Consider the following 18496-nt stretch of genomic DNA (forward strand, 5'->3'; position numbering starts at 1 on the left):
TCTTACTTTTAGTTGATGAAATGCTTTTTGACCTCTTTAGGATGTATCTCAACACACCACCATGGTAGTATTGATGTTTGTATTCGATGTTTCAGATTTGTCTCAAATATTTGACGCTCTCTATCTATAGAATCGTGTGATTGACTGTTGATAATTTGGCTAAATTGCGTCTTCAAGCACTCCATCATTTCACTGTCAGACATACCATTTTGTATACTAGGCTGCGTTTCGTACTTTCTTCCAAAACGTATCAGTATCACTATATATAGTCTGTGGCCAAACTTTCCCACCAACATTCTTGCTCCTTCCGTTTTCTATTTTTTAAATGACCTTTAAAGGGTAACTGCAACGCAAAAATCAAAAATTCTTTTATGTTGGAAATTCTAGTTGCATACATGACAGGAAAAATAGTTTTAGATTTTTAAGTTAAGTCTTCGCTGAGATATAGCACGTCAAAGTGGCTTCCGGTTCTTCAACTTTCGATAACGGGCGTGGTGTAGTGTGACGTCACGGAGGGGCGACTCCACGCTAGAGTGTATTGTAAACAAAGGAATTTGTGGCGAAAGAATGGTTTGGTGTTGTGTGGCTGCAGGATGCACCAATTCGCGCAAGTCATACGCAATCGTGTTTCGATTTCCGAAGATCGCCAAGCTAAGAAAGAGTGAGAATCGCAAAATATTGAGGACAATTGCAGAGACGTTTGTGTCGTTCGGGCGACTGCTACTGAGTACAAAGCGTCTTACTGAGTGGACAGGAGTCTGCAGTAGCCACTTTTAGCCTGATTGCTTCGAGATACGTACAGCCAGGTCTATTCAAGAGCTTGGTCTGGGTTGTAGAAGAGCGAAATCGAGGCCACCATTTTCCATCTACTCGCCTCCACAGCTCAAGGTCGCAGCACTCTGGAACCTTTGCAAAAGAAAAGGAGAGCCGTAATTGAGAAGCGGGAAGGTAAGGAAGACTCTCGTACAGGACTAAAAGTACTGCAAATGGCTAGGAGAGGTCACATTCTTGATGACTCTAGATGACTCGCCTCTTCATCATCAAGTGTAGTAAATGCAGTCGTATGCGTTGCAGTATACTGTACAGTGAAGTCAAATCTTGTGTCAACGTGAATTCAACGTACGTACTTCAACTCATTTTATTCTCTTTCTCGCGTACGGCACTAGAGTTTTGCATGATCTCACCAGTACACTGTGCCACTACTGTTGCTAGTATTCGACATTATTATCGTGTCATTAGAGACAACCTCAAATACGTTTTGACAGCACGCGCACTCCACACGAGTACGTATCCATCATCTCACAACGACCGCAGCTACAACCTGTGAATGTTGTTTACTTACCCGGATGTGCATCGATTACGTTGCTAACTCCTACTTTTACTTGCAATGATGACAGGCTATCGGGTAGCCTGCCTCTTCCTCGTCCGCTTCCAAGGCAGCAAGCGATCTCAAAGCTTCAAAGGCATTGTTGCTGAACCCAAACCTGTGTGGTCTAATCACTACGTATACTTAGTAGTGGCTACCAGCAGATCTCCTTCATCCTGCGATTCATGCGATGACGGAACGTTACCATCACGTAAAAACCTCCAGAGGACTCTTCAGAAGACTCGCTGTTGCTGCTGTCGCTTCCACCCTAGCAGCGTTGCCTTGGATATGAAGATTTAGTCATTTTTACAGGCCGCTGACAATACAGACGCACTCGCGGTTCCCCTCAGTGACGTCACACTACACCACGCCCGTTATCGGAAGTTGAAGAACCGGAAGCCACTTTGACGTGCTATATCTCAGCGAAGACTAAACTTAAAAATCTAAAACTATTTTTCCTGTCATGTATGCAACTAGAACTATCAATTTCCAACATAAAAGAATTTTTGATTTTTGCGTTGCAGTTACCCTTTAGAGATCATTCTAGAATTCTGCATTGCTTTGTATAATTCACCATCTCTAGGCTTACCAGCACATTTCCATTTAGAAAAGTCGTTTCTAGCCTGCCGCTTTGATTTCTTGAGATCATCATTCCAACCCAGTTTACTCGTTCCTCTACCTGAACCTTTCCGTACACATAATTTACCAGATCTCAGCAAAGCTTCACATATGGCATCAAGATATTCTTGAATATCGTGATGATGACCACAAGACTCAGGCTCATTACACACAGTAGCTTCTACCGGCACAGATATTTTACTTAGTTTCAGTTCTACACAGTGTTTATACCTCTCCAAACTGTCCATTGCGGTTTGTTTCTACAACAATTTTGTACCAACAGACTTGTTCTTTGGTATTGAAATCTTACCATCTACTTCCAAACTCGTTGACAGGACAATAGGCCAATGATCAGATAAATAACCACCGTCCTCCCTTATCTCAAACTCTATAATCGTTTTTGTCAAACCATCGGAGACTATGATGTAGTCAATCCATGATTGAGTCTGGAAATCTGAACTATGCCATGTATTCTTAGTATTCGCTTCAATATCATCCATGCCAATAGCTGTCAGGTTGAACTCCGACGTAAATGTAGCCAGTAGTCTTGAAGAACGACTTGTGCCTTTGCGAAGATCAGTATTCAAGTCTCCCAATATCATAACATTATCATACTCATTTGACTCTAAAAGACCTCCCAATAAATCAATTTCAGTGATGTAATCCTCTACTGATTGCTCATTACCATAGTCAACTGGCATGTACACAGAAATAATAAGTATAGTTTCTAGATCTGTAGTAATCCGAATTGCAGACATTCTGTCTGAAGCAGTTTGAATAGCAGAAACAGACTGATAAAAACCTTTATGCCACAATATTGCATTCCCACCAAATGGCCTTTCCAATACAATTTTATCCATCTCCATAGGAGACACAGCAGAATAAGGAGCGTCTTCATTAATAGAAGCTAAATTACCCAGCTCTGTAGGTAGAAGGCAATGTTCTTGCACCGCAAGTATATCCACTTCTTTGAACAAATCTGAAATACTGTCAGCTGCCGACTTGAACCCTCTACAGTTGAAACTGGCTACCTTTAGTTTAGTTGACATCTTCATATTGATTGTTTTCATTTTCAGAAACAGAAATTTTTGGTCGAAATACCCATGATCTGACTCTGACGTGCTCTGGCCAGAAATTAGACTCCAATACTATATTCTTGAACTCCAATGGGACTCTCACTCTTGCACTCCTTGTACCTCGTATTCTTGATGGTAACAAAAAACACATTTTCCCTTCCACACCCTTATCCTTCAGTTATTCTACAATTCGTAATTCAGTAACCTCTTTCTTCAAATTTCCAACATAAATGTCAGATGTGTCCCGCCTCCTTCTCTCCACACCCACCAGAGATGACACCTCCTTGTTGGAACTCACTACAGCTTTAATGTTTCTTCGTCGAAGACGCTCTACTATACTCCGTTCTTGATCATTATCCGTATTGTTACTATTTCTTTTCACTACATCATCACCCTTCTCATCAATAACACCTGCAGACTGTGGTTGTACTGAATTTGGATTTTGTACTGATGAAACCTTCAGAACTTCCGAATAGTTTCTACTAACTTGTGATTTCTTACCATCTGTAATTACTTCTCCCAATTCTTTTATTCTCTTCTCACAAAGGCTCACTTGCTCGGACATCCTAATAACCACACCTTCTAATTCGTTATTAAGATTAGCCGACACCTTAGACAATAGATTACTGCAGTCATCCTCTTCTAGTGGGATTACTGGAAACGAATTGATATCTACAACACCAGACTTAGGCAAGTCTGCTTTGAGTCTATCCGCTTCGTAACATAAATGTAATACATCTTTAACGTCACCTTCCACTTTCTTCTTGTAAGATGTGTTCTTCCTATTCTTCTTTCTGATATTCTTTAGTGCCGCTATCCCAGAGGATACTTCAAACAGCAACTCTTTCGCAGAATGTATGTCTTGCTCACTAAATCCACGCACGACCACATCTCAAAATGTACCACTCAAAACGTATCTCAATTTATTCTGAACTTATCAAAACACACCGCATATTGTCACTGAGCGCGATTCAGATGACTCCGCCATCACACATTCGGGACCGTGTATCAGTATCGTACCGCAGACATACCGGTATCGTATTGCAAACATACAAATATTGTACCGCAGACAAAGCGGTATCGTACCACAGACATACCTGTATCGTACCGCAGACATACCAGCATCGTACAGCAGACATAGCGGTATTGTAGCGGTATAGTACCGCAGACATAGCGGTATCGTACCGCAGACATTCCAGTATCGTACCGCAGACCTACCGGTATCGTACCGCAGACATACCGGTATCATACCGCAGTTATACCAGTATCGTAAGAAAGACATACCGGTATTGTTATGCGGAAATACCTGTATCTTACCGCAGACGTAGCGGTATCGTAGCGGTATCGTACTGCAGACTTAGCGGTACCACAGACATACCTGTATCGTACCGCAGACATACATCGTACCGCAGACATAGCGGGATCGTACTGCAGACATACCAGTATCATACCACAGATATACCGTTATCGCACCGCAGACATACCAGCATCATACCGCAGACAAAGCGGTATCGTTCCGCGGACATACCGGTATCGTATCGCAGACATACCGGTATCGTAACGCAGACATAGCGGTATCGTACTCCAGACATAGCGGTACCGCATGGCAGACATACCAGTATCGAATCACAGATATACCGGCATCGTACCGCAGATATACCAGTATCGTACCGCAGACATACCAGCATCATACCGCAGACATACCTGTATCGTTCCGCAGACATACCTGTATCGTACTTCAGACATAGCGGTATTGTATCGCAGACATACCAGTATCGTACCGCAGACATACCGGCATCGTACCGCAGACTTACCTGTATTGTACCACAGACATACTAGTATCGTTTCGCGGACATACCGGTATCGTACCGCAGTTATACCGGTATCAATTTTGGTGCCGTTTACTCTGCAGTAGATGTAAATCCACTGCTTGGATATTCTATTGGATCGTCATCGTCGTCAAAAGATATCGTATGCCGGCCTGGTAACATAGAAAATCAACAAAATATTAATCGTTTCATCTTCTTCGACGGTTCCTTGTTCGGCTGCATCTAGTCGCACACTCTCGATGTCCCCGTTACCTTAATTTCGTTCCGACTGAATAGTGGCGGTAACTGCGTTTAGTTGGTTTGGTTTCTCTCTTTCTTTGATGGGTTGATATCAAGCTGCTGTATCATACCGTCGTCGTGTCTTTCACTTGGTTCTTCCGCGTACTTTTGTGCCTGTGGCGTAGTACTACGTCTCAAACAAAAGTTCCCAGCTGCAATCACAAATGGTTGTCCTACAAAACATTGGCCAACCAGTTTGTACACAAATAGTGGATATGTAAGTATAGAATGTTAGACTGCCAGATTACTACGGAGATTAATCAAGAAAGAAAGAAAAATTAGCAACAACATTGTCAACTATCTTTTGCAAATAAATTGAACAGTATTGTATTCCAGGTTGTCATTCTAAAAAAGCGTAGATAATTACCTTATGCAATCACTGAGGGTGAAACAGCCAGCTCTTCTTTCACGTACAGCAGTAACGCTTTTTTGATTGAATTGCGCTAATCTGGTTCGCTTACGAGTAGACACGCGGGACTCACGGCATACCCATAAGTCTCTCGCATTCTTTACTTACCACCGTCCTCACCCTTTCCAGTTTGACCCTCGGATCGTTGGTAGCAGATGAACGACTGTCGTAGTTGGCAGCATGAGATAGGTTCTCTTCTTTAAATGCAATGTCTAATGCCGAAAGGCTTGTTGCTCGCAACCCTGTTTTATCGAAAACTGGACTTTGTTTCAGCAATCACGGCCTTTAAAATGGTGTAAATCGTTGCTCCCAATTCCACCGAAGAGATGAAGTGAGTAGCTCCCCTGTTCTCTTCGCGTATTATATCCTTGCAAATTTTAACTCTCTCGTCATGTTTCTCTTCGTCTGTCTTCTTCTTTTCTTTCCTGATCTTGGTAAGCTTATCAAGATGAGAGGAAGAACGGTCGCCATCATTGTCGCCATCGCTAAGAAACGAAGCGAGTCCATCGACATTCTAGTTTATGTTACTTTGGACACATGCGTAGGGATACTTAGCTGTCACAAGAAGAGATTTTTTAACAGCGGGGTAGCCAGAGAAAAGTTTGAGGAGACATTTAAAATTAACATTAATTTGTTTTAAATAAATATTAATTTGTGTTTGAAATTGATATTAATTTTATCAACTCGCACACTAATGTTTATATTACAGATATACTATAAATCAACTTAATCTTACTTTCATTACGACATTGTGTCATTAGCAATTGTAGTATGCAGACGTGGTATTCCGCAGCATACTGTATATATATTTTGAGTCAAAATTCATATCAACTAGTATGGAAATGCTATTGTAACCTACAGAACTGTACATGTATATACGTATCATCTTGGTTTTGTGTAATTATGTACATATATTAGACTATTAATTAATTTAAAACAAAAATAGATAAGCAACCACTCCCATACATTTTGGGCGACATGAACAACCAAAAACACTCCCTAAGAACTCCCCTTAGATACGGCACTGTTTTGAATACTTCTGGTCGTTGTATTCTCTAGCGTTTCTTCCAATATCAAAGCGGGCGGTTCTCGTCTGGACTTTCTGGCCTTAGTTTCGTTGCAAAATACGCGACTCCTTCTTGCGATTGTAATTGACACCGACGTCGATCTGGCCAGACAATCAAGGCCGATGACGTCTTCAGACTTCCGCGCATTTCACGGTCTAGTTTGTACCAATCTAGAATGTCCGTTTTGAAAGACTTGTAAGTGCATCCCATCGTCAGTTGAAGGAATTGAGACGGCTCGGGGCCAATGTGTCGATCCAATAAGTGGTGACGCAAATTGATGCAACTGGTGCCATTCCCAGACCCATTCCAGCAAGTTTGTCACGAGTGCTGTCGTTTAGAGAGTACTTGCTCAATATTCGATTCAGTAAGGCGGCATCGTCCGTAGGCATACACATAATGAACGTTGCCTGGATGGATGACTATATAAAGTGTTGTGCAGTTCCCGAGTTGTCAGCAACGTTAACGTTACATGTATACGTGTTTCTGCCTTCCACGATCAATCCAGTCCGTTTCGAACCGCAGAACTGGGGAGTTTTGTGCGCGGGAGTACGATATTAGCTTCTTCAAGATCACGAGTGTACTCAACCGAACGTGCTGCATGGGGCTCGTCATACAGTCTGGCACACAGACGGGTAGTTGCACTTCGGATATATACACTTTTTATAACATGCGCGGCGGATACGAAGTGCCAGGGTAAACTAGAATGCTGGATTTTATTTATAGATCTTGCAAATAGACACGATCAAATCCACGCATGCCCAGTAATTCCAGACTTCACTTTGCGATACAAGTCAACAGACCACCTCGTTGAATCACCGACGGGAGAGCTAGCCTGAGTGATCAACCGAAACTGAGCTAATTTATTGTTAATTCGTTTCCCACCTCTGCTAGGCAAGGTCGACTAGCTGCAAGTCAACAATTAGCTATACACGCCAGTGCTTGCATCTCGTCGCTTGCCAGCTAAACAACAGATTCGTTGGCAGTTAAAATCGGTGATGAGTGTGGCGTATCACTAGAGGATCTTTAGTGTGAACATCTATAGAACCATTAGAACTGCACCTAGTTGCTTGGTCCAACGCAATTGTCTAATTATGAAAAATAGGGCAATGTCGAGACGTTAGGTAACTATTCTTGATTCGTGACAATCAATGGATTTGGCTCGTTTTAGCGAGAACGAGACTCGATTAAACGTCTACCACGTCCTACCTCTAGACCCGGACAAATACATCTAGTTTTGAATGGCCTCTCGTGTGGAGCTACCAAAGCACAGACACAAACCGAATCTATTTGCTGTAGTAGCCTAAAATCTCATCTTCCAAACAATCGTATGGGCAGCGTCGACGTGTTTCGTTCGTAGCCGTGGTAGTCGTCAGAGTTGAGTTCAGTCACGCTCTCTAGTTTCGGATGCCCGAAACACGCTAGATCGTCATGTTTCGAGAAAATTTAGACACTCTGTAAATGCTCTATATTATTATAGTTAATCTATTTATTATTATTATGCATAGTGTATATAGAGTACATGTAATAATTATCTGCACTGCACATTACGTTTGAACTCAGTGCGATACCGCTATCTGAGATGCAATAGAAAGCAAAACTGTAAATAAAAATAAAATTAGTGACCAATGTATTGTACTTACAATTAATTTTAGATTGCTCACGCACTCACACCACACGTGAAATACAGGACGACTACTTGGAACATTGTCGGTGTTGAATATACGGGAGCCAACACGACAGCGCGAAAAGTCCGGTGCGAGGCTAACGTCACGTGGACAGAATATTATATCTAGTAATTTGTCTAAACACCTTGAGTTCGAGATCAGTCGTTTCATGTGCACGCAGAAATTGAATACTACTTTGAGGGTAGACGAGATGGCGAGTCAAACTAAGATATCAGAGAGTTCGTGTCTTTCGAGAGGCCGAGCTCTAGCTAGGCTTTACACCAGTAATTATCTTGTATGTCATCCTCAGCTACTATATTACCTAATTGCTTCTTTTTAGCGAAGATCTGCTGTAGCTACCTGAAACGGATCCAAATTTCTGGCTGGCTGTTGCTTTGATCTAGTTCGTAGCACACGGTAGGTAGGGTTTCTAGTCCAATCAGATAATGTATGACATGATTGGTATTTAGTTGCCACTGTCTTCAAATCCCTTAGGGGATGTGCCACTCCATCTCTTCGGAGCTCATACACCTTGAGGAGATCTCTCTATATGAAGTCTACTGGGGGAGGTCACTATCAGATATGTTGTATACTAAGAACGGAGGCATGCAAGCGTTCTCTAGAGTACAGAGGAGCTGTAAATGGAACTCTCTGTCTTGTTTTCAGAGACTGTGTTTAAAACTTAAGTCGTTATTCTTTAATCAGTTGAATATAATTAGGCTCTAGTAAATTTCTTCTTAGTCTTCTTTTTTATGTTTTATGTATCTCATCAGATGTAAACAGGGTCCCTGTTAGACCAGCAGACTAGGCTGGAGGTGTTTCCCTGTTAGTGTATAAATATCTATTTCATGTCATGTCATGTCATCTGTCATGTCATGCCATGTCAATGGCTAAGTAATTGTTCAATCTAGACTAGAGCAGATAGAGTAGTTAATCAGATTTCTTCATTTAAATGAGACAATGAAGAGGTGAATCGAGAGGCGACAGATGCTGACATAGGGACTGAGGGTATATTAGAGAGGCAACCAACTGGCGCTATGGTGCCACACTGTGACAGGTGGCACCAAAGACTGGTATTGGGCACCAAGCAAGCAAAGATTTGGCACCAAGGCTTGAAGCCACTCAAGCAGATGGTGTCGTCACGACTGTAACCGAACACAAGATATCATGATGGAATGTACCATGATGATAAATATACATACATGAGTATGTATGTAGGTATGTATAGATGTATGTATGTATGCCGCTTGGCAAGTTGTGGGTCTTGTTTGATCTGGTGTTGAAGAAGCAGTTTGGAGTGGTCTGAGAACCTTTGCTAATTTAATTAGTTATAAATAGATATGTTTGTTCATTTACTTGCGTATTTTAAGAACGTCTGTATTTGAGCAGTTGCTTCTCTGTATTTAGTATACTGTGCCGTGGGTAGAGTCTCACGTTAACTTAGGCACTGAAAGCAATTGCTCCTCTTAAGGGTTATATTCAATATAATGTATAAATGTAGGTATGTATGTATGTACATGTGTAGGTAGGTAGGTATGTAGCCTTACACCAGGTGTGTTGTAGTGGGCGTGTCATTTTTGTTAGACTCCAGGATGCGTTGCTGGTGCCACACCAAGGCATCAGCTTTATCCTAACTTGACCACCCGTGGTATAAGCTCATCCACTATCATGGATCAGAAATATTGTAGGTGTCGATGCTGTGCAAACTCATCCACTTCACATCAGAAACTGGATTTGTCTGAGTCCGAGACACTGCACGCGTTGACCAAAGCTTGCAGAAACATCTGGTTCAAACTGTTTTAAAATAAACAAGTTGGCATTAATTACTGTTTACACAGATGGTGATATTAATAAAACGTTTGACGTCAAATTCAATTAAATGCATAGACCTGACGCTTAAATTGCCTTGTCATTTTCATCTTTCTAAGCCGCTTGTAACAGAGGAGTCACATGCAGTTACCAAAAATGCTTCATTGATGGTTTGAGTGATAAAGAAGTATGGGTTGAATGTTCTAACTAGTAATTATCAGTGATATTAAATGCTGTCGTCAGACCGTTTATGTGTAATATAGCACTAGAAACAGATGTCTAATTTTTAGAGTGGGAGAGCATATCAAGTATTTTTTGTAATGCAGCTAAAGCTCATGTACCAATACAACAAGTCACAATAAAGGGTAAGAGAATAACGACTTGTTTAGAGCATTTGTACTCGGCCGTGCAATAGAAACTCCACTACCATCCGAGAGTCAACTGCTGAGATCAGACGAATTGCGGTACTGAATCCCTCAGACAGCAAAAGGAACGCTGATTTGTTGATACAACAAAAGACCTATACTCCAAGTTGTGTCTGATGTCAAAAATCAAAGGAAATAAGGCTCCATGCATCTTGACAGAAGAGTGTTGATGTTTCCAATTATCTTTCAGAAATTTGTATACCAGCAATAATTTTGAGAAAACGTTTCTGAAGCGATTGGCGGCGGGCAGACATCTCTTCTGCTGGAACCAATCATGACTTAGCTAATTAAGTTACTTAAGTCTCTCTGACAAAATGGACATGTAGTAACGTCATCACGATGTAATTAAAAGAAAATACATATTTAAGTATGCCCAATTCCAAAAGTTTGGAAATTGACAACTGGCAAAAGTTGAAAAGTGATAGGTTGAACATACCCTCCCCAGTGAATACGGGCTTGTATCTGGAACAGAATTACTCGGTCAATTTCTGGGCAGAGGATTTGATCTCGTGATCTACTCGCCTAGACCAACCAGAGAGCGAGCATGCACTACTAGATACAAATATTCATATGCTGAGTCAGGCAACTACTCAATGCTCAATATCGGCTACAGACACGTTTGTGTTTGTATACCACTGAACGACGATAAGCGAGCTGCAAGGCAACAATCGAGTCTCTACTTCCCGACCAGTACGACGCATAAAGTACGTTCTGCTGATTCTCCACTACAGACATGGCATTCCCATTTCTGCCTTTGCCCGCAATGGTCCCTGGCTCAATACGTAGAGATGGCGATTCCGCTGAAGACTTTCGCTGCGCTGAAATGGTGAGTCTATACTCGTTTTCCTGTTCTACTACGCCCACATGTTGACACGTGACCGTGTTCAGATGTATCCCGACGTTTCACGGAACGAGATCAAACTTTTGTTACAGGCAGAAGTAGCAGTGTCTCAGTCTAACTGGAAGGAAGCTCAGCAACATTTGAAAACGGCTCTCGAAGCTTACAAACGTCATTTCCGCCTCGATCCGTCTTTCGATGTCATTCACGATCACCCATTTGAGCAGAAAGTCCGTTACTTGCTTCGACTGACTTCTGATGAATTAACGGTAAGTTCTAGATCATATTGCTTGCGGTCATAGCAGTGGTGTAGCTTTGGTGCTGACAGAAGTTCTAAAAAGGCAGATGATTTTTCTACCGACAAAATCTACTTCTATTTTTCATGACTGTATTACACGCAAAGCTTCACTAGATTTCGTGACTCAGTGACTAGCACTAGGGCTAGCTATTACGTCACTAAAGTCCGTCCACGAATTTCGCACGCCTTGGGAAAACCATGGAGATGTAGGCATGCAGTGGGACGTCCTCAAGACAGGGGCACATTTGTAGGCGTAGTCATAAAAATTGTGGACTCTAGCTAGTTACGTACGTGTACGTGTGGAGACCAAAGCTGTATAGAGCATATACTCCACAATTTTTCCAGTCTGGATCTACTGCTGGTTCTACCGTATCAGTCAATTAGAAGTCATTTGCAAAGGAGACATCAAATAAATTATTTTCTAGGACGAAAGGATAGTCATTCTATGGTGACCTATTAATGACTTTGGCCAATATGGCGGTTCCTTTAAGCTGTAATTTTGTGGGGAGTTTCTGTCGCTTTTAGCAGCATTTGAGTATAGAATTAAAAGACAAGATCTTATACAAACGAGCCGCAACCTGCTTTAATGAAACGGTCGTGTCCATAAAGTGGGCGTGTTTCATAGAATGGTGAAGTTTCGCCTCCTCATTTCTAGAGGTCACGCTATGCTCCTGCCCAAGAACAATTGTGCATACCATCATCAGCTCTGCCAACACATCTATTCAAACCGGCCAAGCGTGGCTTTACAATTACCTATTTTCTGTTGTGCACTCGAACTCTTTCCACCCCTACCAGCTAGGATCATAGAGCCCGCCGGAACTATGGCTAATTACATTTTGCACGAGCCTTTATGTATGCGTGTGAAGAGTTTACGTAGTAAATTAGAAGTTCAGCCCCGGGCAGGCCTGTAGGAAGCATTTCAAAGTGGTCCGGCCTAACGTGCGCTAAGAGTGTATCCAAAAATAGCGCGCCAAGAAAGCAGTCTTCCAGCATGTTGGTATATATAATCTATGAACAAGTACTCTCGTTTACTTTAAAGGAGCACTTCACCGGTCCGCGCAACTCTGACTCCGCCCTCGGCCGCTAATCGTTTCTGGTCACACATCAAGTTGGGAAGTTTGGCGCTATCTCAGAGCAAACTTGATAGCTGAGCATTCTAATAAGGCCAAAAAACAAAAACGTACGTGGCGGTTTTTCAAATAACGTCCACCAAGAGCGAGTTTCGTTTTACCGCTTCACGTACACTTTGATATTTGCTTAGACGGAAGTAAAACGTGCCTTCGCATCACTAAGTCACCTTCAATGGACGGCGAAAGCACTCATACGGCGATAGTTCGGCTGTAGAATGAAGGCACTTTGTATCACGTGATTAGGTGTGGTGTCGCACGTTCCCGTGTGTTTTTCGCATCACGCAAGCCCTTTTGTACTGTAGTATGGCCTCCATTCGTAGAAAGAAACACGGAGGAAAGTGCGAAAGATCGAGCGATTGCAAGTCGCTCATGACGATCATGTGAAGTCTACAACGTACGAACGACTAAATAGCTTATGAACTGTAAATTGTTCTCTTTCACTGCTAGTGTCGCCTGAAGCGTCTAGACCCGTCTCTTGCAGAGGCAGATTTAGGCATGGGCGCGAGGGGCGAGAGCCACCCCTTCAGGTAGACTAAGGCCTACGTCTCTAGACGCAGTATCATGCTATGTTTACAGTAGGTATACTTAGCGCGAAAGGACAACTTAATTTAGTCTATTCGGTAACGATAGGAGTTCACAAGATAAGACGTTCACAAGCCTTTGCCTCTTGATTTAGATCGGGCTTTGGATCGATTTGCCACAGCACATTCTAGGGACATGCTACTCGTTAGTCCTCTGCAAGATCAGTTTGTGGACAATGGCTGTGATCTGTAGTCAATAATTAAGACTCGGAAGCATATATAGAGAAGTCCAATAACTACGTAGTTTCAATATTGTAAAGGCTTTTTGATTCTCTTTACACTGACAATCTCTGCATACAACGGTGATTTGTGCATATTAATATGCCAAAGTCATCTTTCAAAATTAGAAGCGGTGTGATCTTGTTGTTCGATCTTACATTCAGTGATTGTGACTATACTTGCGGTACATACTGTACGCGTACATACACATTACATGTGCGTGCGCGCGCGTGTGTGTCATTTATTCCTGCATAAGATGCCCCTTCTTAATTAAACAACTTTCTGACCACGCCCACAATTTATTTCACACCGTCGCGCACCCCCTTCAGTCAGATCCTAGATCCGCCCCTGTCTTGTGTGCTCTCGTAGTTGACCTCGGAAAGCAAAACCAAAACAATGCGCCGCGCAACACAGCAAGCGTTCGGTCTACAGCCCAAAGCCTTAATGTACGTTAACGTTTACTGCGCATGCGTCAATAGGTGAAGTGCTCCTTTAATACGTGGCTACGCAATGACGTCAGGGTAGCTTAAATCTAAAATATATAGCAATTATGTCAAGATGTTATAATGTACTTTTGTTTCAACTGCTAGTGTACATTAGTTATCTAGTCACCTATACTTTCAACGGTAAATGTCGCGCAATGGTTAATTGTCGGAAGTACAGGTTTGGAAAGATGGTTTAGTCAAAACTGGACCGGTTCGTAAGGCTGCATGTAACTACTCAGAAGTTTGAGGTTTCAAGTAATACACTCTGTCACACTACTGATTCCCAAGTTCAAGTTGACGTCGCCGGACCGAAGGATCAAGTCAAAGTTCTACTAAAATTTAGAAGAATTTCTTCACATTTTTAAAATGGCAGTCTTCATATACCTAAGATCTTGCAAGAAATTTACAAGATCTTGCAGGAAATTACAGCGAATTGGAAGAAATTGCAGGAAATTGCAAATTTATGTTCTTACAAGATTTTTGACAACAACTTCAACCTGGGTTAAGTGGGGTCTTATCTGGGAAACACCAACCCGCCAGGTGAGCCCAGCGGCCGGGGTACATTTTTCTGTGTAGTCCACGCGGCGATTAATGTCTAGCCAATTTGACATAGATTGCAGGCATGACAACACACCTAGTGGATACCACCAGGAAAAGCACCGAACGTCATCGTCAACGGACCGTTCGCAAGACCACAGAAACTCCCCAGCGACTGAAAGAGTCATAGTCTCATGAACAAAGCTAGAGAAACACGAGGAAGAAATACACACAAGTTTCATAATTTACTGTTGTCGCTAGGGGTCGTTTGAATCATCAAACCATGGAGTGGTAGCCGTTGTCACTAACCAATAAGTCACGGCTTATTATTTTGTCGTACTTAACCAGATAAGTCTGGTTTCGTAAGATTTTTTGTAAGCACCGAAGGCAAACCCTGATCAGAGGTGCCTACACCGTCATGACTGTGTTAACAGAAGACATGACGTTACGCAGAATCCGCTAAGAAACACTTTTCTGTAAGTGCTGCAGGTTGTGATGATCTGGAATAATGGCCAGCCACTGACAATGTTAGGGCAATGGAACTTCATGTTGGCCGGGTACCACCCTACTTTTACAGAATGGACTTCCACCAGTCACCGATAGAGGTACATTTCCGATTAAGGGTATGACGAGTTGCATACACGGCTCTGCGACAACCAGAGCCGTCTGCCAACAAACTGTAGCCTCAGAGTCCCAGTCGCTGTAACACCTAAGCGTATATACGGGCATTTGAATTGTGGGAACCTGTGAGCATGGTGGACCCTGTAACTGACTTATTCTCTCTAGAGAAGTCTCATGATAAATGTAACCAACCAAGACCCTTTTCATTTCCTCAAAGAGAGTTTGCATGGAAACGGTCCAAGGTGAAGAGAAGCTTCCAACCTTCACAGTTCGACCGGTGGACTTTGCTAAAAGTTACCAGCTATAAATGCAGTAAGTGAGAGATTTTTCAGCTCACTTCGTAGACTCAAGCTATTTACAATCCACAATGACTTAAGAGAGGCTAAACAGTCTCACGACTTTGCATGTGCACAAAGAATTAGCCGACCAGGTAGATTTTTACTTGAAGTATATAATGAGTGTGTAGGTTTGTAGATTTTTCAGAGCACCGGCTCACTATGTTTGACAAGTTCTGTTCAACAGATAGCGATAAATAGGTGGGATGTTGTATGCATTAGTAAAAGAGGTGTAGTTTAGTAATACATGATGAAGGTATATACTGCAAAATTTTTTGCTGTCGTGTTTGTATGGTAGAACCATGCAGATACAACTATTATTTTTATCAACACTCCCTGTAAGAAAGGGCATGCCCTCTCAACCTAGTTGCGCACCTCACTTGAAAATTGCTTCCGTTGTCCCTGACTGCAATACTTGCTCAACGCTCTCAACACTTCTGGAACAACCAGTGTCTGACACTGCCACATGCGGTTGATCTCTACCCGCAAATCACTGTATTTCGTCAACTTCTCAGCTTGATTACTGAGGATGTTACTAGCAGCAAGACAGCTGATATCACTAAGAAGGCAAGTGTTTGTCTTCTTATTTCTGAAAATAAATGTCAGGACGATTGGCACCGATCTTTCTAGCAGTAGGGATGGCTGTATTCCAAATTATAGTGAATTGTTTCGTCACCATAAGTCTATCAGTATTATGCTGAAACCGTCTGTTCCCACTGGAACCCCAAAATGACGACAAATGTCCCAATTAATAATGGAGGCCACATGTGTGTCGTTATGCCCCTCCATAATGGGCAAGTGGGGTCCTTAGCCCCATCTGGCCGCCCACCAACCCGGCAGTTGAGGCCAGCAGAGTACAAGTTTTTGTGTAGTCCACATGGCGATCAATGGCTAGCCAATTGGATATAGATTGCAACATGATTATGTGTGTCGTGCTCAACCAGGTCAGTCTGATTTGTAAAGTCTATTACAAGTACCGGAAGCAAACCCTTCTTCAGAAGTACTTAGACCATCACGGCAGTCTAGAAAGAAGACATGACTTTACGAAGGATCCGAGTAGATCCCAGAAGCACTGTTTTCTGTTATTGCTGCGGGTTGTGATGACCTGCAATAATGTCCAGCCACCGTGCTATACCTGCGTGCACTGTGCCCAAAGCTCCCAAGACCACCGGAACCACCTGTGTTCGACAATGCCACATGCGGCTTATCTCCACTCGCAAGTCGCTGTACTTCGCCAACTTCACAGCATGTTTCTTGCCAATGATGCCATCAGCAGGACAGCTGATATCAATAAGAAGACAAGTGTTTGTCTTCCTATTTCTGAGACAGATATCTGGACGATTGGCTTTGATCTTCCTGGCAGTGGGGATGGTGGTACCCCACATCATAGTAATGTCATCCGTCTCCACAAGCCTATCAGGATGATGCCGGTACCATCTGCTCTCCGCTGGAACCCCAAAATGACGACAAACATCCCAGTGAATGATGGAGGCCACCTGATTGTGTCGATCAGTGTAGTCTGTCGGTGCGAAGGCACTACAGTCTGCTACAATGTGGTCAACTGTCTCCAGGCCTACACTGCACATGCGGCAAGTAGGACTGACATCACGATGTAGAATCTTGCGCTCATATTACCGAGTCCGAAGAGCTTGATCTTGAGCAGCAACAACCAGTTCCTCAGTTGCAGCAGGAAGATTCGCTGCCTTTAGCCATCCGTAGATCTCTTTCATGTCCTCAGGCGGTTGCTCAGTGAGACGACGATACTGCCCGTGCATAGGCTTCCCGCTCCAGGACCGCACACGAAGAGAACTGCAACACATACGGTAATGTCTCGCATCTGTATCAGGCACTTGCTCGAAGCCACCTTCAACCGAGATGAATGCATTCCTGTGTAAGTTCTGCGACTTGCCGTCCGAAGCAAGACTCCTCCGCAGCTGTGCAGTAAACCGACAAGCCATGCGCTTGATCGAGTGTAAAGATTTTCCAGAGTCACACTCCCGTATAATCTGCATGAAAGGATCAGAACTGTCAGCAAGGTAACAGTTCAGCCTCACAATGCAAGATTGATATATCGACTCAATCTGTTGTAACACTCTACCCCCATCACTGCAAGGAGCGGACAGTCGGTCAACGTCTGCAGCAGGATGGTGGACACAGTGCATAGAGAGGAACTTTCTGGTCCGTCGATCGAGCTGTTGCAGGTCCGTGCACCCCCAGCAAATGACTCTAAAGCCGTAAGTTAGAACCGGTAGTGCAAACCCATTGATGGCTAGAATCTTGTTCCGACCATACAACTCAGTCCAGAGAACCACCTTTACCCTGCGGAAGTACTAATGACGGAGTCTCTCCCGCATCATGCTGTGCTGAATACCGTTACTCTCATCTACACCCAAGTACTTGTAGACTTGACCCGGTTCCAGACAGGTGATGGTGTCCGTTTTTTTACCGTCACTCCAGAGTTGTGTGCAGATAGCCTGCAGTTGACAAAGTGTTCAACAGCACACTTGTCCAGACCAAACTTCATCTGGATGTCATCAGAGAAGGTACAAACCGTGTGCACAAACCCATCCAACTGATCAGAGTTTCTGCCATACAGCTTCAGATCATCCATATAAAGTAGATGACTGATAAGCTGACGTTTGGCAGACTGACCATGCCCAGTGGTCATCCTGTAGCCGTAACCGGTTCTGTTCAGCCGCTTACTCAGAGGGTTGAGAGCCATACAGAAGAGAAGTGGAGGAAGAGAGTCACCTTGGAAAATAGCCCTCCTGATCTGCTTAAGCCTTGTCTTGATCTTACCGTTCCCGCAAGAAAGTACCATCGATGTCCTCCAACTCTCCATCACACATGACAAAAACCTGCACAAAGACTGGACTGATCTTATGCATCTCAAGGCGTTGGAGCAACCAA

At 43.1% G+C, this 18496-nt stretch overlaps 1 long non-coding RNA gene across 1 annotated transcript; it reads left to right on the plus strand.

The window, feature by feature from the left end:
• Nucleotides 1–8436: 8436 nt before the first annotated feature.
• LOC134181868 (uncharacterized) lies at nt 8437–8858 on the plus strand. Its single transcript, XR_009970211.1, has 3 exons — nt 8437–8592; nt 8649–8725; nt 8779–8858. It is a non-coding gene; the product is annotated as an uncharacterized LOC134181868 (long non-coding RNA).
• Nucleotides 8859–18496: the final 9638 nt, after the last annotated feature.

This window comes from Corticium candelabrum, chromosome 7, assembly GCF_963422355.1.
Source record: "Corticium candelabrum chromosome 7, ooCorCand1.1, whole genome shotgun sequence".
Classification (NCBI taxonomy): Eukaryota; Metazoa; Porifera; class Homoscleromorpha; order Homosclerophorida; family Plakinidae; genus Corticium; species Corticium candelabrum.